Below are 24529 nucleotides of genomic sequence, written 5' to 3'. Positions count from 1 at the left end.
CCGGCGTTCAGCCTCCCACTGCTGGCAGCAATGCATTGTACAAGCGCAGCGTTCCTGCTGAAGTGTACGCTTGGGTTCAGTGGGTCAGTAGACGTGAAGCCAGCGTGGCGTAATATCTCACTGGCTCCATGCTAATAGCGATGGCAGTGCCTCATCCCGTGCTCCATTGAGAAGCAACGCCTGCAACGCCACTGGCGGCGCGCTCCTACCGCTGAGCGTTGTGAGGCGCCTGGCTGCTGTCAGGGTGCAGTTACTTCTGCACAGCAAGAGTTGGCTTGCCGGCGTTGGCTTCCTGTGAGCGAAAAATTGCCGTGTGCATTCTATACGGCTCCAAGGTTTTTCTTCTATCCGTGCAGTTTATCACACCCTATGTTGCATTCTTTACAAAGGTGTCCCTCGGAATTTTCAGCATGATAGCCAACGAGCAAATATCATGATACAGAACACCGACAGCGTATTCCTATTATGTTAAATCTTCTCAGATTGAAATAATAAAAGTGCAAAACAATAAGAGAAGATTGACCACGCAAGAGGCCGTGTTTCTACCAAAAAGCTCGCCTTCGTGCGTACCGTTCACCGCCAGCGTTTCGTGGCAAACAATCCGGTTACATAAGCTGCAGTTGCCGGGAAGCGTGAGGAGCGGTCGGGCATGTTTGAATGCTATGAGCTTCCACTCTTAAAGGCGAAGCTTAAGCGTCCTCCAAATTGTTTGTGTGACATCAGGCTCGAATTACATCTGCATGCGACAGCGTAAAGCATTTGTATGCAGAGTGCCGCAGCAGTTACGGTCACTGAACAGTTGTATAGCTTTTGATTCAGTTTCCCAACTAATCAGTTAATCTTCGTATGTTCTGAAGTAGACTTGAGGTGTGGCGCTTTTAGTTAAACATAGCATTTGGGAACATGTTAAATCCACCTGTTGGTGATGCTGATGCGTTTTTGCAGATCTTCAAGATGTGGACCATAGGATCGGTCAAAATTTTTTTTTCGGGTTGGACAATTCGACAACGCAGGAGGTGAACACCACCACCAGGTAGGGTCCACTGAGTAGCTCCGTGAAGAGCACAACGAATGTTACTTCCGCCGAGAACTTACGTGGAAACATGCAGACGAGAGGCAGTATACATAAAATAGACAAAAGGATATCAATGAGTGACTAAAAAGCGACAGCTCGTGTCAGCATAAGAACTGTCACCGCCAATCGCAGAACCGCTTGGCCTCTTTCTCAATAGTGCTGGTCCGTGGTAATATTACCGGCTGTATGTAGCTTCAGAAATCTATAAACTTAGGAGAGTGACAGTCGGCACCGGACCTTTTATTTATTTACGCCTAATAAGTACGTGCAATCCACAAGACCTTGAAAAGGAAGAAAATGTCTTACTTTCCTATCATGACAGAACCTTTTCTCTTTTTTTTTCAGCTCTAGGAAGTGGCAACTTGTCCCTATATTCCTCTTCAGCTGGGGTAAGATATATTTTGTTACATCCGTTTTCTTGTGTAGTTTACTAAACTGAGGGCTACAAAACAATCGGCAATAAATTATTAAGCTTAATATTATCACTGTTGTACGCATAGCTATGACCGAACGAGGCTTTGGTGTTTCAGACGTACCGGGTTTCCTTGGAGGTCTCTCATGTATATATGAGAAGACACGGACACACTCTTAAGATGAAGTTGTATCTCGGCACCTCCTGTATGTTTACATGGTAGCGGAGAATTCAATTTTTTCAGCATCTATGGGACTGACTCTTAAGAGATCTGTTGCATTAAATATATATATATACTTCTCGATCAGGAATCTGATTTAAATTTTAGTCATATTTTTTTGTAATAAAACTGTAAAAATGGACGGCCACTCGTCTATTGTTAGCACGTTGCAAAACCTCGGTTCCTTCCCATATTCTTGCAACATTTGCCTCTTCAAGGTTGTTTGGAAGCATAATGGCTGATTGCGACATTGCATCCGCGTCTTCATAGAAGCTCCCGCGTGATGAGCGACGTCAAAATCAAATTGCAGTTCATCCACCCAACTGGCTATCATTCCTTTCAGTTCGGCCATGTATGTATGTTAATGCTTCATGGTCTGAGTATAGCTTGAACTTTGTACCTTCCAAATATGAATAGAAGTAGCTTATGGCTTTTAAAATGGCGAGAGCTTCTTTTTCTATTGTGGTGTAGTTCAATTCAGTTTTGTTGAATCTGTAGCTGTAGTATCCATATAGACCAAGCTATAGGTTTGGTGGTCGTAATTAGTCTCTCTGATATAAGACAGCTCCCGTTCCACAGTGAGAAGCATAGGTATTCAATTCGAAGCGCAGCGCAAAATCTGGTAAGCACAACACAGGATCAGACGAAATTATACGGACTAAATTCTCGGTAGGCGTCATCACATTCTTCTGTCCAACAAAAGGGAACATCCTTCTGAGTCAGTCTTGTCAGACAGCGACTTTTGACAACGTAATCTTGAATGAGTGCTCTGAGATGACCCGCAAAGCGTAGAAACACGCGAAGTGAGTGTACATGATATGGCTTTACTAGTTTTGCCATGCGATCTACTGATTCTTCTTTCCTATTCTTCGTTGTTCCGTCCAAAACTCTGCCAAGAAATGTAACCTTAGTTTTGAAGAACTAGCTCTTATTGAAATTAACTTTTAGCTTAGCGTCAGATAACGCTGCCATAATATGACGCAGGTGTTCCTCAGGCAGCTCTTCACTTTTAGAGTATATGATAATGTCGTCCACGTAAACATTGCAGAAGCGTCCAATGTAGGGATTCAAAACAATGTTCATCGTCTTTTGAAACCAACTAGGTGAGTTTTTCCATCCAACAGGAGAGTGGTTATATTCGTATATGCCAAATGAAGTCGTAAATGCGGTGTATTGCTTTGTGTCTTCTTGCAGTGGCGCCTCCCAGAATCCCTTGAAGAAATCTGTGTGAAAAACAGGTACAGCCTGCGGTTTCATTGATGATGGTGTCAATCCGTGGCATTGGAAAAGGAATCAACAGGGTTTGGTTGTTTACTGCTTTGTAATCCGTACGTAGCCGCCAGATGCCGTTTTGCTTTGGAGCAATCGTGACAGGTCAAGCGAAGGGAAACACCGACGGGCGAGTTACATTAGCATCTAACATCTTTTGTAGCTCTTCTTTTAGCCATGCCTTCTTTTCTCTCGTCAAGTTGTACGGCTTTTTTCACACAACCGTTTTGTCGGACAGGTCAAATGGAACTTCTTTGTTGTTGCTGCCGGTGGATATCCTCCCAAGCATACCAGTTCAGGGTAGAGTTGAGGAATTACACTATCTTTCTTCAGTATCTGTAGGCGGTCTTCTTTTTGTCCTTACTCTGTTTAGTCAGCGTCTTGATCAAGAGACACCGTATCGTCCTAATAAATATTCAGTCGTAACAACTTCATGTCCGGACTAGATAGGAAAAAGTAGTACGCCACAGTGGGTCCAAAACTAATGCAACCACCGTATCCAGCTTTTCTGGACATGAGGGTTTAGTTCGCGTGAGTGCCACCACGTGGCGTACTAACCTTAAACTTTTCAAACTTCCCGCGGTGACGCGTGATGACGTCAACCAAACAAAATAAAAATAAATAAAAGCTATCCCTGCGCATTGAACTTCGCCACAATGCTTGTCCCGCCGGTGTTATCAGTGTTCTTGATCAAGCGTATTCGCTCGTCGCCTAGAAATTACTCGTCATCCTAAGAGCGTTCAGTCGCGACGAGCAATGGTTGATTCTGGGCTTTTGATGCTGTTCTTTTTTTTTCTTTTTCTTTCTTTTCCTTTTCTTTTTTGATTCTACGGAGTAAAGAAGCTAGCCTAATCGTCAGAAGTACTTCGGGGCAGCCTTTCTTCAGTCGGCATACATTGTTAACGTCCGAACATCGCACAGCGCCTACTAGAGACGCCGTCGTGGACGGATTTTGATTTTCCACTATCGAATTCGTTAAGGTGCACAAAATTATTTCACTAGCGACATTGCAATGCGCACACATGGGCCACCGCCGCAGCTGCAAATCTAGATGTGCTTAAGCATTAAGACATATGCATGGATAAGTTGGTTTTTCACCTTAACACAAAAGTCACGATACAAGAGTTGAGCAAACTGTCCCTGTGTCGTCTAAGGCTGTGAGACCGGGCTAGTTGGTATTCCATGCTAAAGTGACTAGCGCAGGAGTGGACACGGGACACTAGAGGCGACAAGGATAAGCGCGCAAACATCCAACTGGGCGCTTGTCCTTGTACCGTCTTTAGTGTTCCCTGTCCACTCTTGCACTAGTCACTTGAGTTTGTGTCGTTGTCCGTTAGCACGCTATAGCCGAAGCTGTTCGCAATATTACGTCTCCATTTACTGGCCACCAGGCCAGGTACACCATTGGGTATGACATATACAGTACTTGCAGTTAGTTTCCAAAGTAGTCTCCTATGGCGGTTGTCCACGTGCCTGAAGCAAGAACGATATTTAAAATTATTGTGCAGTAATATATGCGGGATTTGTGTGTTCTCCCCATTCTCTACCATGTTGCCGTTCCGCCTTTATTATATAGCCGCAATGTAGACTAGCAGCTATCGAACGCCATAAAGGCTATCCACATACTCAAAGATCTCGCGCACAACTCCTGACGCTTAATTGTACTCAAGAGTTGTGCGACTGCCCAGGACATCCTTAACGAATGTTACATAACACATTATGAGGTTTTACTTGCCAAAACCACGATTTCATTAGGAGGCACACCGTAGTGGAGGATTCGAGAATAATTTAGACCACTTGGGATTTTTTAACGTGTGCCTAGCCCTAAGTACGCGAGTTTTCGCATTTCACACCCATTGAAATACCGCTGCCGTGCTTGGGATTCGATCTCGAGACCTCGTGATTAGCAGCCGAACCCAATAAAAGCTAAGCAACTACGGAGCGGAAGGAATGTTGGCAGTAGGAGAAAGGTGACAGCCGGAAGGTGAGACAATTTGTTCCAATCCTCATTACGCGAAAATCGGTACCATCTGTTTTGTCGAAGAATGACACCGTAGAATGCACTGTATTCAATGAGTGAAAAAATTATGCGAATCCTATGTATGTGCGAATCGATGTAAGCAAAGCTTTCTGCGTTTGATGTCATTGTCATGCGTAATCTCCACAGAGTACGCAGGCACTCTCTAATGAAATGCTGTCAATGTTTGCCTGGTTACACCTGCCATTGTGATGCAAATAAACGGGCGCCTTCAACTCTTTTTCTCAGAAAGAAACGCTGAATGAAATGCTGAAGTGATCCTAAAGAAGATCAACGAGCGCCGAAGTGCTCGATCTTACGACGCCCATATGCGTAAGCTTATATTCGTGATTTTTTTTTTGGGGGGGGGGTTGTGCTCTTGTACCCTAGAAATGTCCCTCGGACGTCTCTGACGTGCTCGTTTTTATTCTCAAGTACGCAATGAAAACTCTCATCACTTCAAGTTCATGATGTATTGGTGGCAGGCCACCATGGCGTGTCGCGCAAGTATGACCACGCTGATTCGTTTGGGTTGACATATACTATTTTGTGCGTCATACTTCCCCACATTCATTTTTCAAACTATGCCAGAGCTCGAAAAGGGCGGCCAACTCACTACGTCCCTTTCCTCTGTTTACTTCCGCAAAATGTGTGTTTATCGCTGTGGTTACCAAATACGCCCAGCGGTATGCTACGACACAAGCCTTTCTGGCGGCTGAGCAACTGAAGTCGCAGGCTTTATTCAACATGGCGTCGACGTTCTATATGGCTATCCTCAATTACTTTTCGCGGACTTCGCTCACCGCCTTCTCTCCAGTGTCATCTCTTACGCTACTAGCTCCTGCTAGACACAACACAAACACGCAACGACCTTATTGAAGTATCAATTACACGCTAATTGACACACTGTCGACGTATATTTCCGCTGAGCACCAGGATGGGAGCTTTGTCCTGTCTATGGTGACATTATCCGTCTACAGCCTCGCTCAACAACACCGCTCGTTACTCGTCACGTTTTTTTTTTGTCGGCAAGAGTACAGTGTATTTCCTCCGAATGTGCTTTCGGCTTTAGACGTGACCTTGCACGCCCGCTTATTCTGTTACGTTGACGGCGACCGTTGTCGTCAGGATGTCGCCTCATTCTGAGCTTCGCAGTCACCAGAGACCACAGAAAGCTGTCTTCACAAACAAACCACCGAGATTCGAACCCATCTCCCAAATGCTCCATCTTGCATTTGGGAAATGGGCACGCTAACCATTACGCTACCACCTGCCTCCACCAATTTCTGTTTATCTATCTGCCTGGAGCAATTGCCGGACTTGTTCGCCAGGCTAAACCCGCCTGCTGCTACAATTCACCACCACCACCACCACCATCCCACTTCACGTTTTTGCCGCAGACGCAGGCAGAATGGATGCAGAAACGAAAAAAAAGTAAAGATTGCTTGAGCGGCCAGCTGACACATGACCTTAACTTTGGCAGGTTATTCTCAGTGGAGCGCATGTAGGCTTGCGGCTGTGTGCAGATTGTGGGTCGCCTTAGCTTTATTGTAAATTTGCTTTCACCGACTCTTTTCAGCTAGAACTCAAATGCCGGACAAAAATGATACCTACCGTCGAATATTTTTTTCTTGGTTTCAACCAAAAACGCTGATTTACACAAATAGTGATCTTTTTAAGAAATGGCATAAGGATACTACATTTCGGGTCATGTCATTGTGTCAGTACGGGCCGGCACCACGTATCGACGAAAGGGCATCATAATGCCGATGCACGCGGCAGGTTACTGAATGAAGAAATCAGGAAGCGACTGTTTTTCAGTTCTCGCAACACATTGTAACAGACACGAAAGGCACGGACAAGAAGAGAAGAAAGAGAGGACGAAGAAAACGAGGAGTTAGAGAGGCCGGGCTGCGCTACGATCACGCTACCATCATCGTCCAATTCTCCTGTAAATAAAACCATTTCTTCGCAACTCCTCGTAACAGTTGTGGTGAAAGGTGCTGCGTAATCGACAGCCGAAGACGGAGGCTGAACCACAAGTTCTTCGACGGAGCCGTCGCCTTGCTGGACTCCCACCGAATCTACCGGAGTTGAATATGTCCCACGACGCAGACGAACAGTGGCCCATTCCGACTGCTGCCCCAAGTTCTGCTCTGCAACTGAGAGATGCGCGTCCCTTCGCCGGAAGATCGGACGAAGACATCGAGGAATGGCTCATCCATTATCACCGGGTGAGTGCCGCCAACAGGTGGAACAGCGCTTCTCAGCTTTCGAACGTCGTGTTCTTTCTAACCGATACTTCATTGGTGTGGTTCGACAACCACGAGGAAACATTCACAACATGGGGAAGATCTGTTTCGGAAATCAAAGAGCGATTCGGTGACTCCGCGACGAAAAAGAAAAGGGCAGAACAGACGCTACTGCAACGTGCGCAAGTACCAGGCGAAACCTGCACGACCTACATTGAGGCAGTAATAAAGGTGTGTAGGATGGTGGACTCTGGAATGTCCGAGGAAGACAAAGTCGGGCACATCCTAAAAGGAATTGCCGCGCATGTTTACAATTTCCTCATTGCAAAAGACAGCCTGGCTTCCGTCGCTTACATCATTCGGCACTGTCGTACTTTCGAGCAACTAAAGACGAGGCGCATAACGCCGAAGTTTGGCAGGCTAGCCAATGTAACGACAGTTGCAAGCGTGGACAGCAACCAGCCCCTTCATCTTGAATCAACGATCCGACAAATAGTTCGGGAAGAACTCAGCCTGCACGCGCAAGTGACATATCCAGGCACTCGTAGCTTCCGCCTACCACCAGATTTTGAGCCAAACGTGGCATCCTTCTCCCCGTATCCTGCGGCAAGGGGCACTGAGGATTATGAACTCGCGCCCCGACAGCAGTCACGTCTCTACGACAGAGGCCCTACTTATGGCGCTCGGCCACAACAAGAGCAGCCGCGTTTTTACCCCCGAGGCCCTGCGACTTCTGTCAGGCCACGACAAGAACAGCACCGACCCTACTACCACGACGCGACTTATGAAAGATATAACGGATTTCAGCAAACAGCAGAGACACGTTATCCACATGACCACGAACTTTCTCGCCGCCCGCAGCCGTCTACCATTCGTTTCGAGGTAGACGCTGTGAACCGCGACCCTCCCGTGTGCTACAACTGTCGTTCCACAGGCCATATAGTTCGGTATTGTCGCCAAGCCCGTCAATCACGTAGGACACCATCGATGTTCTCGCCACCCAGAACCCGTACTTCATATGACCTGCGGACGACCGATTTGCTTCCAAGGGATCACTTCTCACACGAGAGCAGACGCAGCGATTCGCCAGCATCTGAGCAGAGTTTCACGCCTCCAAATAGCCGTCCCCGTCGCTCTGCGTCCCCTCGGCGCCGTTCTTCCTGACCGCCCCCGGGAAACTAGCATCCGCGGCCAGTGGATGTGTGGTCGCCGGACGGTCTTTGCAAGAAATACCTCCGCCTGTTGTGATGTTCAAAAACACAGTGAATGTCTCGATTGACGGAATACCGACCATGGCGTTAGTTGATACTGGGGCGACTGTGTCTGTGATGAGCCTCGCTTTGAAAAACCGGCAAGGCCACAAAGTTATGTTTTCTTGGAACGACGGTATTACCTTTCGTGGAGTAGGCGGCGAGTGGTTTCATCCCCTTGGTGTTTGTGCTGTGAGTGTTTTGTTGGCTGGGAAAGTGTTTGTGTCGGAATTCTTTGTTCTTTCTCGTTGTTCGCACGACGTTATTCTTGGTATCGATTTTCTTGAACAGTGCGGCGCTTCCGTGGACTGTGGTTGTGGCGAAATCTCATTGAACAAGTTATTTATATCAGCACATGCTGAACAAAGCTTGGGTAGTGAAGACAAGGACACAGACACAGTCAGTGTTCTTGATGAAGTGATTGTACCATCGTGGTGCCTGACGCCCGTTCGTGTTTCTACAACTACTGTTGATACTGATTGTGTTGACCTTGTAGTTAGGCCTCTCCGCATAAACGGTGCTAAAAAATATACTTGTGCCCTGCTCTGTCGTGTGAATGACGAAAGGAGTCGCCACATTGTGGGCGCTGAACTCTTCCGCCACGCCGGTTGTCCTTCCTCGCGGTATGAAAATCGCTCTTTTCGATGAAGCCGCATGTACTTCAATAGCGGCACTAACTACGGACGTTTCTACAGCTTACTTTCCTTGCGATAATCGCCATTCTGAAGAGTTAATGCTTGGCATGATCAGCAAGGCTCTCGGTACATCGGAACGGCAAGCACTGGTACAAGTCCTTGCCAGGCATGAGGCCGAATTTGATTTCACGCATGGAGATGCACCCCTTCATTTACCGTCATACCGCGTCCTGCGCTCGTCACAGAATAGATACTGGCTCAGCACACCCCATCCGCCAGAAGCCCTACCGAGTGCCACCGTCCGAGCGCAAAGTTATTGCCGAGCAAGTCAAGGAGATGATGAACAAAAGTGTCGTTCAAGAGTAATCTAGTCCATGGGCAGCCCCAGCAATCCTGGTCCGAAAAAAAGATGGCTCCTGGAGATTCTGCGTGGATTACAGACATCTAAACGCAGTGACGAAGAAGGATGTCTATCCACTACCGCGAATCGATGACGTCAGTGATTGCTTACACGCTGCTTCTTACTTCTCAACACTTGATTTGCGATTGGGGTACTGGCAAATACCTATGGACCCTGCCGACAAGGAAAAGATTGCTTTCGTGACTCCAGATGGCCTATTCGAATTTAATGTTATGCCTTTTGGCCTTTGCAATGCTCCTGCCACCTTTGAAAGATTCATGGACACAGTACTACGCGGTCTAAAGTGGGAGATATGCATGTGTTACCTCGATGATGTTGTAATCTTTGGCCGCACGTTTGAAGAACATAACGAACGCCTCAGCCTCGTTCTCGACTGCATTGAGAAAGCTGGACTGGTCCTAAACTCAAAAAAGTGTCGGTTCGACGAACGTCAAACACTGGTCCTGGGACACTTAGTCGACAAGGATGGCGTCAGACCCGATCCTCGTAAGATTGAAGCAGTGAGCTCCTTCAAGCCACCGCAGTCAACACGAGAACTCCGCTCATTCATTGGCCTATGTTCGCATTTTCGTCGTTTTGTTCCCCGGTTTGCCGACATCGTTTACCCGTTGACAAGTATTTTGCGACAAAATGCATCCTTCAATTGGACGCCAGAGTGTGACGCATCATTCTCTCAACTGAAGTTTATACTAACGTCAGCACTCCTCTTGCGTCACTTCGATCCATCTTGGCCGACTGAAGTTCACACTGATGCGAGGGGAATCGGGATAGGAGCGGTGCTTGTACAACGTCACAGTGGTGCAGAACAGGTTGTCGCATATGCCAGCCGTTGTCTGAGCAAATCTGAACGCAATTATACGGTCACGGAACAGGAATGCCTGGCAGCCGTTTTCGCCGTACAAAAGTTTCGATGTTATCTTTACGGTAGACCATTCAAGATTATCAACGACCATCATTCTTTATGCTGGCTGGTCGGTTTGCGTGATCCCTCTGGTCGCCTCGCACGTTAGGCGCTGCGCCTCCAGGAATACGACTTTGTAGTGTCGTACAAGAGTGGCCGTCGTCACGCTGACGCTGACTGCTTCTCTCGGATTCCTCTTGCGACTACCGACTGCGATGCTGAGAATTTTGACGACTGTCTCGCTGCTGTTACTCCTACGTTCCCTGACGCGGCAGACTTTCAGCGAGAACAACGGGATGATGTTACCCTTGATCCGCTTTTTGTCGCCGCCCGTACTTCTAAAGGCAGTGGTCGCTTTACTGTCCGTGATAAATTGCTGTACAAAACTAATTACTCCGGGCATGGAGCGCGTTTTCTGCTTCTTGTCCCCGAGAGTCTCCGCTCCGAGGTTCTACGCGCCATGCATGACGATGTGACATCCGGCCATTTCGGCTTCGTACGAACGCTGCACCGCACGCAGGAGCGCTTTTACTGGCCCAAGATGTACGAAGCAACCAAGTGCTATGTCGCTATGTCGCTAGTTGTGAAACGTGCCAACGTCACAAGCGACCGACCACCGCAGCCCCGGGTCCCCTTCGGCCATTGACACCGCCCAGCACGCCGTTCGAGCAAGTAGGCATTGACCTTCTGGGTCCATTCCCGCCATCTAACAACAGGAACCGCTGGATAATTGTCTGCGTAGAACATCTTACACGGTATGCAGAAACTGCAGCCATACCGTCTTCCACCGCTGCTTGCGTGGCGGCCTTCCTTCTCCGTTCCGTGGTCCTTCGTCATGGCCCACCACGTGTCATCATCAGCGACCGTGGTCACCGTGGTCGCCAGTTCACGGCTGATGCCATTGAAGAGTTACTTCGTTTGTGCACTTCACAGTTCCGTCATTCCATGCCATATCATCCACAGACCAATGGCCTCGTTGAAAGGACAAACAGAACGCTGACTAACATGCTTGCTATGTACGTCTCCTCCAATCATAAGAACTGGGACGACGTGCTGCCCTTCATCACTTATGCATACATCACTGCGAAGCACGAAACCACGAATTATAGCCCATTTTACCTCCTGTATGCAAGGTTACTGCGAAGCCCTCTGGACACTTTCCTACCCTTCGTTCTGCACAGTGATGATTCTGTATCGAAGACTTTGTGTCTCGCTGAAGAAGCGCGTCGAATAGCTCGTCTTCGTACTCTGGCCTCGCAAAGTCATTCGAAAGAGCGATACGACGACCGTCACGTACAAGTATCGCTGCAAAAAGGTGACTTATTCCTCCTTTGGACACCGCAACGCAAGCGTGGATTGTACCAAAAGTTCTTGTCACAATATTCAGGCCCATTTGTAGTTGTGGACCGCCTGAGCGAACTCATTTACGTCATAGCTCGCCTCCTGTGCAATGGTCGGCGATCAAGCAGAACTCAGCTGACTCATATTGCTCGCCTGAAGCCTTTCTACCCTGCTTGTACATCCTGACTCGCCCCACGGGCTTCGTCTGCTTGCGGGGAAATTTAACAGATACGAAAGGCACGGACAGGAAGAGAAGAAAGAGAGGACGAAGAAAACGAGGAGTTAGAGAGGCCGGGCTGCACTACGATCACGCTACCATCATCGTCCAATTTTCCTGTAAATAAAACCATTTCTTCGCAACTCCTCGTAACAATATTGTACACAGCACACTAGGCAGCCACCACCATGACATTTTATTTTTGACAACTGCGACACCAAATGGCGGACTGATATACTTCCTAAAGGGGTTTAACTTTATTTTTTCATCGCAGAACCGCAAGCACAGGTTGCGTCGAGCGTATACCGCAGCCACGTACTGTGGCGGCACTCCTTTTCCTCTAACAATGTGGCCCCCGGCGGCTTCACGCGCTCCCGTAGGTGGCGGATTGGACTGTCACTCCAGAAGTTTAAATACACAACCTCTTTGCATAGAAACGACGGCATCATTGTTAACATATTGTTGGCTTGGATATGTTTGGCACGAGGCCCAAGACCCTGTCTTCTAACACGTTCTTATGTTTGCGTTCGCGTCTCTGTCTTGAAGGGACTCACACCGTGACATGCTACAATGGTGCTTGCGTTGGGCGTATGTAAGGCGAAAAACGCGGTTCTAAAATGTCTGTTCACTAACTTGTGCAGTAAACCCATGTTTATAGTATTCGCGCAGTATAGTAGTAGTATAGTAAGAGTCACGAGTATGGCATCCGTAACCGCAAGTGCCACGTTATGGTCGTAACTTGTCGGGACAGCGTAGATGTAATCCACAGACCCTGCCACTAAGTAATACGTGGCTATAGGCATGGCTGATGAATAAGTAATTGCGAAGGTTGGTTTTCAGTAAAGGTTTGTTACCAAGAACGGTTGGAGCTTATACTGCTGCAAAGGACGGATGCTGGGCGGTGACTCCAATCATTTACTCGGCACATCACACATCTACACTGGAATTCAACTGGTTTCGCCAACTCTTGCTTATATGCTCTCGCCTCTAAGCTGCGACTTCGCCTGCCACCCAGGCCCCAGCTTTTCCTCTTTGTCCCCCGCTTCTTTCCCAGTCTGCTGAGACGTGCTTCCACTGAGTCTTGCTCCTCCTTTTTCTCAATAAATAAAGGCATTCATCCATGCATGCCTAGGTTACTGCAGAAAATAGCGTGTCTTTATCTCCATAACCACCCCGTCTCTCACCTGGACTCTCCCCTCGCAAAACAAAGTTGCTGTGTTCCAAATGGCTGGGCGTCACATATACAATTTTCTAGGAAAGGCCAGTAGCACGGCGGGCAATTTTCGGTGGGTGACGAGACATTATATAGAACACCTTCTCTGCCATATCCACACTCAGTGCTCTGCTTCGTGAGCTACTATTAGCCGCTACGACGATGTACGAAATGAAAGAAACCTAGCTGGGCTGGTCGCGCGCAGCTCTTTTTGGATTCGTGATGCGTCGGTTTAAAATAATAATGTTTCTTATGTAAGCCTAAATGACAGCGATATAGGCGAGGTGAGTTACGGTAGCTAGTTGGCTTGGACTAACGACGCTCTTCAAGCAGCACTTTCGTCTTATGCGTGTTTGCGAACGGGAATGAAAGACAGGAGGGTAACACGCCTTCCTGAAATGAAACATTCGGAATGACCCTTTCTTTGGCGCTTGGACATATGTCGAGGGTGCCCAATACGAACAATCTGCAAGTCTGTATTACCTTGCAAAGGGGAACTCAGATGAAACGCTGTCAAACAGATAGGCTTTTAATTATCGTAAGTAGATCTTTATTGGAATTCTTTACCATGAAGTGAAAGCCGACTAATAAGCATTTAAATTTTCTTTGTTAATAAAACATCCTGTTAGTAAAAGGTTGCTGTGCTTTACAGCCCCCTAAATTAAAACGTAAGTTATGGAAAATAAATTGGTGTGGTTAATGTGTAAACGCATACGCAAGAAAAGGCCTAGTCCATTTCCCAGTATTCTCTCAATGAAGCTGGAGCACCTCTATACTCTCACGTTGTAGTGATGTGAAGAACAAAACACTTCCAAAAGAGTCAGTCACGAATGTTACTCATTATAAGATGAGCTTGCGCTGGAAAAGAAAATAACACTCAAAGATACCGATGGCTGCGCGCAAAGTGCTTCCTCTGATTCCGATCTACGGATCAAGGCGTCGGTTCGTCAGATTGGAATGCTCGTACATCGCAGCGCAATCTCGGGTCGGCAAATGTGATGGAGAATGTACGCCAGTATTCGCTTCACGCGCGCAATCTGATAAGATAGCGCTCTTTCGCTATTGAATCCGTGCCAACATACTGGATATTAGAAACACATGCAGGCGCATCTTGAGCTAACTGATAACTTTGGAACTGTGGTTAGACGCTAAACCCCCCCCCCCCCCCCCCCTTAAAAGAAGGAATACAGTTGCTTTCAATATTAGCTGAAACATAGTGCTGGTGGTATAAAAAGGGCCCACAACACTGCACAGCGGCGCCGATTGACATACAGGAAATTCAAGAGCGAACCACTTTACAATTACTGGTATTTATCAAACCAGCATATCGTGGTTTAATGTAGCCCTGTATTCCAGGGGCCAGTTCTAACACGGGTACTGTGTCGGAGCTCATATTTCATGTCAGCATTATTTGTCACAAAATCAAAGCATTTTTTCTTTAGATCTTAACATTAGACAGCCAAAATACATGCAGCGAAACCCTCACCTTAATATTTCAGTACTTTTCGTTCTAACGTACATATCCGTGCTGATCCATATGTTACAAAGTGCTGAAAATGTACCCAATGCTTTCCTCCAGGAAGCTGTTTTTATTCCTTATGATGCCAGGAAACCGAGTCTGATGCCACCAACGCTCAGAAACCTAGTCGGGAGCGCGCACAATGTTCTCGAACACCTTGTGGGATGTACCGTAGCGCTGAGGTTTTTTTTTTTTTTTTTGGGGGGGGGGGGTTTTACGTGCCAAAACCACTTTCTGATTATGAGGCACGCCGTAGTGGAGGACTCCGGAAATTTTGACCACCTGGGGTTCTTTAACGTGCACCTAAATCTAAGCACACGGGTGTTTTCGCATTTCGCCCCCATCGAAATGCGGCCGCCGTGGCCGGGATTCGATCCCGCGACCTCGTGCTCAGCAGCCCAACACCGTAGCCACTGAGCAACCACGGCGGGTCGTAGCGCTGAGGTGCTTCTTGTATAATGTATGAGAATCGGTTGTAAAGACAGACGTGCAAGGTTGGGTCATGTGCTTAAGCTCATGAAGTTGATTTGTGCCAAGATAACCTGTCCAAACTTTCACACTTACTTTATAAGAAGTCTACAGCACCATCAATATGCCGGCTGCTTTTAACTGCACAAAACAAAACCATTCGAACGATGCAAACAATGTTAACATCATTTTATCATTCAAGTGTTCAGATTGGTAACCTCTAGATGCGGAGTAAGTTGAGAAGTTGTTTGCGTAATTAACAAAGCTACGTAATTAAATTTTCAGTAAGGGTTTTTACGTGGTTAAAGAAAATGAGCAGTTTGGAGCCCGTCCTCGAGATTAAGCAGCCAAACGAACAAATTTCGACTAAATATGCTTCTGTAAGAGCAATGCGAACAAAAATTTTCCAAGTAAACACTCTTGGAAGACGTAACTGACGCAGAAAAAGAACATCTGTGAAGTCAAAGAAAGAACAGCACTTCACGACGGGACACACACAGGGGGAACCACACACAAACTGCGCTAACATTAAGTGCTGTTCTTAATGTGATAATGAAGCAACTAGCCCGTCAGTCTTTCCTTCCAAACCTGTAAAGTCAACCTGAACACATCTAGCCTTTTGTGGTGCTGTCATCAATAGTATGGCCCCGTGAACATGTTCCCCATGGTCACATAGTCGCGTTCCATTTTTATTCACGCTGCTTTCTCGAAGGCAAGCATTTTAAAGTTTTAGTGTCAATACGGCAGTGAACGTGTGCCGCCGAAAGCTTGCTTGGTCGCAGAAGCGATGCATGACGGAATGATGGTGCAGATTTAGCATGTCGTCGGCATCAAGACAGTGCACTGCCGCCGAGCGAAGGAAGATAACGAAAGGGAACAGCTTGGTAGCTGCTCAGGAAGCCGTGCCGATGGTGGCGGTGCCATCATGACAAAATCTGAGGCGGCGATATTGACGGCTGAGGCGATTCTTTTTCTTTTATTCTTTTATTACTTTTTTTACAACGAAGTCGTTAAGAGTATGCTTTAACTCGGGCCCAATTCCGACGTGGCCTATTCACATAAATGTAAAACGCCGAAACGATTTTCTGAGATAACCCCTGGGCCGATTTTAATAAATTTTGCTGGATTCGGGAGAGAAAGGTAAATTCTAGTGACTATTACAAGCGCGAATTTCTATTTAGGGCTTGAATTCTGGTAAAAGATTTTCAAAAATTCAAAAGTGCGAAAAATACAGAAGCACGAAGTTTACAAATAACTCCGCAACAAGAACTGATATCGCGGTTATGTAAACAGAATCCTTTAGACAATTCAAAGCGGACAAATCCAATATGCCGATTTATATCTTACGTGAAGTCGTTACGTTGTGAACAAGGGTTGTGGAAAAGCTGCATTTCCACATTACTAAATTTTTTTAGATTCATGCGTATTATATCAATTTTGTGCGCTTTAGATGTGCTGTTAGATGCAATGTACAGAATTGTGATATCAGTTTTGATTGCCGAAAGACAGAGTTGTAAAGTTGGTTTCGTTTTCTGAAAATTTGTGATTTTTGCCAATTTTGAATAAACAAATGATGACCCAAATAAAAGATTTTAAACCAACACTCACTAGATTTTAAGTATTTCTTTCAAGTGCAACAAACCTTGTAAAATTTGATGCAGTGGTTGTGGAGAAAAACGAGTTCTCCTTTTACATGTATTTATATAGGACCACCAGAGCTAAAGGTTCCTCTTAAGGGCTACTTTCCCCACTATCGCGTCCGCGTATAGAGCAAAATCCCGAAGATAGCATAATACCGGCCTGACCCGCAGCAGAGGTGCAGCAAACGTTCAGCTCTCCCCATACGTGGGCTGATCCCGAATGTAACGCCATGCCAGGCCGACCAGCGGCGGAGGTGAAGCAGGCATTAAGCACTCCCCATACGTGGGCCGATCCCGAAGACAGTGCAACGCGGTGCCGACATACGGCGGAGGTGCAGTTCGCCATTAAGGGGCCCACATACACAGCTTTGCGGGTCGTATTTCTTCAGAGAGTGGGAGGGCACTGAGAGTTTTTACTTATCAACATCAGGTCATCGACGGCGAAACTAGGGACACCAAAGCCGTCCTCGGGCTCCACCTAGAAAGCGCCTTCGACAAAGTTACGCACTCTGCCATCCTCGCGCAGGTATCGCATCCAAACCTAGGCGAGAGGTCGTACGAATATTTCAAAGGCATCCTCACCGGCAGATGGCGGAGCTCAGACTCGGCGACCTGAAGACGGACGAGAAGACATTAGGGAGCCAGGGCACTTCCCAAGGCTCCGTCATCTCACCCATGCTATTTATTCTTGCTATGATTCAAGTTGCCAAAAGACTACGCCAGCTTGAAGGACTGAAGCACACGATATACGCGAACGACATTACGCTGTGGGTGGACGGGGGCAGTGATGCCCGCACAAAATCCACGCCACAGACGGCAGTCGACACGATCGAAGAAAGCTTGGAAGGTACGGGACTGCGTTGCTCCCCAAGTAACTTGGAGCTCCTGCTTTACCAACCGATCAAAACGCACAGAATCAAGAAGCAAAGGAAACACGAAAAGATCAAGATCCGCACCAGGGATGGTAACACAATACCGACGGTCAGCAAGATCCGAGTCCTGGGCATGACGATCGAAGCGCTCGGCAGGAACGGAGACACCATCACCCTCAGCATGGGTGAGGCGTCCAATGCCAGCAGACTGCTCAAGCGCGTTACCACCAAGAAGGGAGTCATGAAGGAGGAAAACTTCATCAGGCTTATACACTCCTTCGTACTCTGCCAGTGTACGTGGCAGCCTTCCACAAGTGGGTGAAAAGCGAAAAGAAGCTAGACATCCTAATCCGGAGGGCTTACAAGACACCCCTCGGTCTACTTGAAACTACCAACATGAAACGTCTCCTCCAGCTGGGCATACACAACACGCTCGACGAGGTCGTCGAAGCGCAAAGAGCCGCTCAGTTGGAAAGATTGTCATCAACAAAGGCCGGCAGAAAGATCCTGTGCAATCTAGGCATCGGTTATCATGAACAGCAGGGACCAAAATGCCCCGTCCCCGACCACGTACGATGAAACGCGCGGGTTGACCCCTTGCCGAAGAGCATGCATCCGGAATTCAACGAAGGCAGAAGACGCGCTATAGCCAAGGCACTAACGGACCTGCACGCGGAAGACACCGGTGCCAGATACGTGGATGCAGCCGAATATGCCGGCCGCAACTGCTTCGCGATCGCGGTGGTCGACTCCGTGCGGGCGACTGCCAGCACATCGAGCAAGCAAGTGGAGGAAGCAGAAGAAATAGCCATCGCCCTGGCCATCGTAACCCGAGAATGCCACATGATCCTCAGCGACTCCAGACAGGCGGCGAGGAACTACGCCAAGGGAAGAATTGCCCCAACGTCGGCACGCGTCCTGCTCTGACAGGCATACCGCGACAAGAGGACTCGAATCAAGTGGTTCCCGGAGCACGCAGGACAAGCGTCGGAGAAGCATGCCAATCGCAACGAAACGGCACACGCCCGAGCGCGAGGATTAACCGACCGCGCCCAAGGCAATGGCTGCCCGCTGTGTTTCAGCGCCAAAGACCGGATGACCACCTATAACGAACTGACCAAGGCTTTCGGCTGCCCCGTAGACTTCTCCCGCCGCCCTGCAAAGGGCTCAGCAGGTCGCAGACCGTGCTGTTCAAGTAACTACAAACGAGAACACTTCCAAGCCCGGCGCTATTGCATAGGATGTAACCAGAATCGCACCACCATGACAAGTGCAGAGCGTGCTGCAGGGAGAAGGCCACATTCGAGCACATGCTATGGGATTGCTCCATACATCCAAGCCAAGCTAACTCAGGACATATACCGCCGCAGCTTGAGGAAGCAACGTGGAGCGAAGACCAAGAAATACAACTACAGGCCGTCGAGCAGGTCATCGAGGCGATGGCTAGGCAGGAGCCTGGTGAGCCGGCAACGGCGAGCGGGGATCCTCGCAGAGCACCCGCTGTAAGAGTCGGCAGTCGTAGCCGTAGGGAGGACCTTGTGGCGACAGGACTAGGCGAGCAGGATTTATTTACATATTAACATTTTAAGGAAGATACATTGGCAGTTTAGCGCGACTCCCATATGGAGCCCGCAAGACTATCATACAGCAAACAGCTTACGAGCACACAGCTCACTAGTACATTTCTAGCATGACAACGAGCACTCAGCTCCCGACGACGAGCACGCTCTAGCAGCCGGTAAACGCTGCTTATAAGCGCTCCGCTCGACGTCATAGTTCGATGTCCCCGTGGACCAGCCCTTCTGGCGGAGGGCTCACAAACACGTGCCGCACACACGCACAGGGGAAAAGGGTCCGGAGCCGACGTCAGAGGGCTTCGTAGAACTCTGCTTTGTCTCGGGTGGCGCAGCCGAGTACCACATTCCTGAGTTGACCACGCGCCACGTGGCTGCCGGTCATCCGCAGTTCTCTGAAGTGCGCCCTGTCTGGTGGGATTGGAACAGGTGCTGCGGGCTGAAAGCTGGCCACCCCGTACGGCCATTCCTAACACCACCACGATGACGACGTAGGTCACGTGCGAAGCGCGCCTTCGCGCTTTACTGCAGGCTCAATAAACGTTTTCCCAATCTAATCCAATTACTTATCCGCGTTTGTCCTGCATGCGTGTGCAATAGAAACAAGAAGCAGGTATGCATAGAAAATCTGAGGTGGCGGCGGCGGGTCGTAGCGCAGAAGTTAGCATGCCCAGCCCCTCCAGGTACTTACATCTGCATTGACATGGGTTCGTGGTAGTGATAGCGACCACAGCTCTACTTTTTCTGCGCGCGATAGCCATTGTGGCAGCACGCGCAGAACTGGCAGAACTTTCGAAGTTAATCAACAAGCGTAAGACAGCTGACATAAGGAAATATAATATGGATAGAATTGAACATGCTCTCAGGAACGGAAGAAGCCTAAAAACAGTAAAGAAACTAGGAATTGGCAAGAATCAGATGTATGCGTTAAGAGACAAAGGCGGCAATATCATTACTAATATGGATGAGATAGTTCAAGTGGCTGAGGAGTTCTATAGAGATTTATACAGTACCAGTGGCACTCACGACGATAATGGAAGAGAAAATAGTCTAGACGAATTCGAAATCCCAAAGGTAATGCCGGAAGAATTAAAGAAAGCCTTGGGAGATATGCAAAGGGGAAGGCAGCTGGGGAGGACCAGGTAACAGCAGATTTGTTAAAGGATGGTGGACAGATTGTTCTAGAGAAACTGGCCACCCTGTATACGCAATGCCTCATGACCTCGAGCGTACCGGAATCTTGGAAGAACGCTAACATAATCCTAATCCATAAGAAAGCGGACGCCAAAGACTTGAAAAATTATAGACCGATCAGCTTACTGTCCGTTGCGTACAAACTATTTACTAAGGTAATTGCATATAGAATCAGGAGCACCTTAGACTTCTGTCAAGAAAGGACCAGGCAGGATTCCGTAAAGGCCACTCAACAATAGATCATATTCACACTATCAATCAGGTGATAGAGAAATGTGCGGAATATAACCAACCCTTATATATAGCTTTCATTGATTACGAGAAAGCGTTTGATTCTGTCGAAACCTCAGCAGTCATGGAGGCATTACGGAATCAGGGTGTAGACGAGCCGTATGTAAAAATACTGAAAGATATCAAGAGTGTCTCCACAGCCACCGTAATCCTCCATAAAGAAAGCAACAAAATCCCAATAAAGAAAGGCGTCAGGCAGGGAGATACGATATCTCCAATGCTATTCACAGCGTGTTTACAGGAGGTATTCAGAGACCTGGATTGGGAAGAATTGGGGATAAAGGTTAATGGAGAATACCTTAGTAACTTGCGATTCGCTGATGATATTGCCTTGCATAGTGACTCAGGGGACCAATTGCAATGCATGCTCACTGACCTGGAGAGGCAAAGCAGAAGAGTGGGTCTAAAAATTAATTTGCAGAAAACTAAAGTAATGCTTAACAGTCTCGGAAGAGAACAGCAATTTACAATAGGCCGCGAGGCACTGGAAGTCGTAAGGGAATACATCTACTTAGGGCAGGTAGTGACGGCGGATCCGGATCATGAGACGGAAATAATCAGAAGAATAAGAATGGGCTGGGGTGCATTTGGCAGGCATTGTCAGATCATGCACAGCAGGTTGCCATTATCCCTCAAGAGAAAAGTATATAATAGCTGTGTCTTACCAGTACTCACCTACGGGGCAGAAACCTGGAGGCTTACGAAAAGGGTTCTACTCAAATTGAGGACGACGCAACGAGCTATGGAAAGAAGAATGATAGGTGTAACGTTAAGGGATAAGAAAAGAGCAGATTGGGTGAGGGAACAAACGCGAGTTAATGACATCTTAGTTGAAATCAAGAAAAAGAAATGGGCATGGGCAGGACATGTATTGAGGAGGGAAGATAACCGATGGTCAATAAGAGGAAGCTTTAGCTCGGGCCCAACTCCGACGCGGCCTATTCAAATACATGTAAAACGCAAAAACGTTTTTATGAGATAACCCCTGGACCGATTTTGATGAAATTTGTTGCATTTGAAAGAAAAAGTTACATTCTAGTGACTGTTGGAAGCGGAATTTCGATTTAATGCTTGAATTTTTTTTAAGCGATTTTCAAATATTTGACCGTTTGAAAACAATAGAAGCACGAAGTTTACAAATTCATAGATCTGCATAAAGAATTTATATCGTGGTTCTGTAAACGGCATCCATTAGATCATTCAAAGCGGACAAATTCAATATGTCATTTTCCATCTTACGTGAATATGTTACGTTGGTTACAACGGTTTTGCAAAAGTTGTATTTCCCTATGAATACATTTCTTTATATTCATGTGCAACATATCGATTTTGTCCGCTTTGGATGTACTACTAGATGCCATTCACAGAATTGTATTATCATTTTTAGTGGTTGAGTTACGGAGTTGTAAACTTGATAGTTTCGTTTTTTGAAAAGTTTCGATTTTCGCCAATTTTTAATAAAAAATTGACGACTTAACTCGAAAATTCGAAACCAGCAGTCACTAGATTTTATGTTTTTCTTTTAAATGCAACAAACCTCGTCAAATTTGGTGCAGTGGTTGCCGAAAAAAACGAATTCTCCTTTTACATGTATTTAGATAGGAGCACTCGAGCTAAAGCTTCCTCTTAAGGGTTACGGACTGGATACCAAGGGAAGGGAAGCGTAGCAGGGGGCGGCAGAAAGTTAGGTGGGCGGATGAGATTAAGAAGTTTGCAGGCACGGCATGGCCACAATTAGTACATGACCGGGGTTGTTGGAGAAGTATGGGTGAGACCTTTGCCCTGCAGTGGGCGTAACCAGGCTGATCATGATTATGATGAGCCATTGTGAAACTAAGGATGTAGTTAGCATGCCCAGCCGTAACTGCTGCAAATTGCAGCAGTTACGAGTGGTGGAACCCCGCTGGGGCTGATAGTGAAGAAAGCTTCCTTTCTCTGCGCACTCTCGCGATGGTGAAGCTAAAATGAGGAGGAGGCCACCATAACAGAATGGATGGACCACCTGCGGATAGGACGAAGCACACCAAGTTTTTAGCACTTGGCCTGGAGTCAAGCGCTACAATGGCTAGTATGGCCTCACGGAGATGATAGACCGAACTGCTTCGCACTGCTAACACTGGACTGATACTAAGAAAATACTCCGTTCGCAGACACCACGCTACACTGAAATTAGCAAAACAAAATCAGTTTATAAACTGACAGTGTCAATTATCTGGTGTCCTTATTGTGCGTGTGAATGGCATAAAGGTCCTCGCAATGAAATGGTAGTATCTTTGTTTTTGCTGCAGTTGCACACAAACAAACTTCGTTGAAGTGATCGGACAGCAATCTACCAGCAGGGAAGACCAACCCGCAAATTAAAAATAATTGCTGGTTTCAGATCTTCCAATGTACTTTGCGCTCAGCTACTATCTGTAATATTTTTTTTTTCTTTTTGTGCTCTTATGAAGAGGAAAACTCCACATTTCTACAATATCAACAACAGTACACAAAATAGACTGGCTTTGAAGCTGTGACCACGCACCGCACTTTTCTACATTCAGCACATGTAGTATTGGGGCAACGCGTTTGAGCAAAATGATTAGGTTTTCGGTGAAAGCGCTGTGACAGGCGGGAAGAAATCGTTGTCATGCCCGGTCTAAATAATACCATCTGAAATCTTATTTACCTAACATATTTTTTGAGAAATCACTATAACCCTTTATACGTTTGCTTCGTATGAGTTATGTACTAGCTTGCCTCGTCAATCTCAAAAATGTATTGTCTTTGTGGGAAAGGCTTTCGTGAAAAACGGCCCAACATAACAGTAAAACATCCAGCATGGTTTCTATCCAGATGATTGACGAAATTCTGCACTGAGAACGTGTCGACTAGCGTGCGATTGAAAGTTTAATTATGATCGTTGTAAGCTTGTGTTGCGTCTAGCACGAGCGATGTGTTAGCGATGTCATTGGTGTGAAAATGGTCAGCTCGGTCTGCGATTTGTTTTTGTGGATCTCCACATTGAACGTCGCAGTCGTCACGATGACAGCACACCCATGACATCATTAGCTCAGTGGGCTGGGAAGGCTCGAGTGGTAGCTCACCTTGAGGGATATAGGTAACAAGTATTGACGTACGTACTTTGCGATGATGAAAAATATGCAGAAACACCACTGGTGTTGTCTAACTATTCGTAAACAGGCCCCCAAATTTCAATTGGCCCACCCCAAACAATAAGCAGGCCCAACCCCAAATTTCAAGTTGGCACACCCTCAAATTTAAATTGGCCCACCCTCAAGTTTAAAGTCGGCCACGCCCTATTTTCTTTTTGCCCAGCCTTAAACCTCAAGTTGGCTTAAACCCGAATTTCAATTGGGCCACCCCTAATTTTCAAGTTGGTCCACAGACGAATTTCCATAAATCGTCCTCCAAATTTCGAGCCGACGCATCCCAAAATTTAGGTTGGCCCACCCCCATATCGCCCCCAAATTCAGATTGGCCGACCCCGAGATTGCTCCCACATTTAGGTAGGATCACCCCCAAATATAGATTGGCCCGCCTCCACAACACCACCAAATTTAGATTGGCCCACTCCAATACCACCCGAAAATCTAGGTTGGCCCATCCCCATATCAGCCCCAAACTAACGCTGGCGCAACCCTCGATCACCTCAAATTTAGGATGGCCCACTGCAAATCGCCCACCAACTAAGGTTAGTCCACCCATATTTTACCCTCCAATTCAGCTTGGCCCAGCCGCGCATCAC

The 24529-nt window shown here is 47.2% G+C and overlaps 1 long non-coding RNA gene across 1 annotated transcript in view; it reads left to right on the top strand.

The window, feature by feature from the left end:
* The window catches only part of LOC142579486 (uncharacterized), a 52066-nt gene that overhangs the window by 10153 nt on the left and 17384 nt on the right, over nt 1–24529 (top strand). Inside the window, exons 2-3 of the long non-coding RNA XR_012827389.1 lie at nt 946–1033; nt 1421–1464. This is a non-coding gene — a long non-coding RNA (uncharacterized LOC142579486). The remainder of the gene's footprint in view (nt 1–945; nt 1034–1420; nt 1465–24529) is intronic.

The sequence above is a fragment of the Dermacentor variabilis genome, chromosome 4 (genome assembly GCF_050947875.1).
Source record: "Dermacentor variabilis isolate Ectoservices chromosome 4, ASM5094787v1, whole genome shotgun sequence".
Lineage (NCBI taxonomy): Eukaryota > Metazoa > Arthropoda > Arachnida > Ixodida > Ixodidae > Dermacentor > Dermacentor variabilis.
Note: the sequence above shows the minus strand (reverse complement) of the source record. Positions and strands in the feature narration are given on the sequence as shown.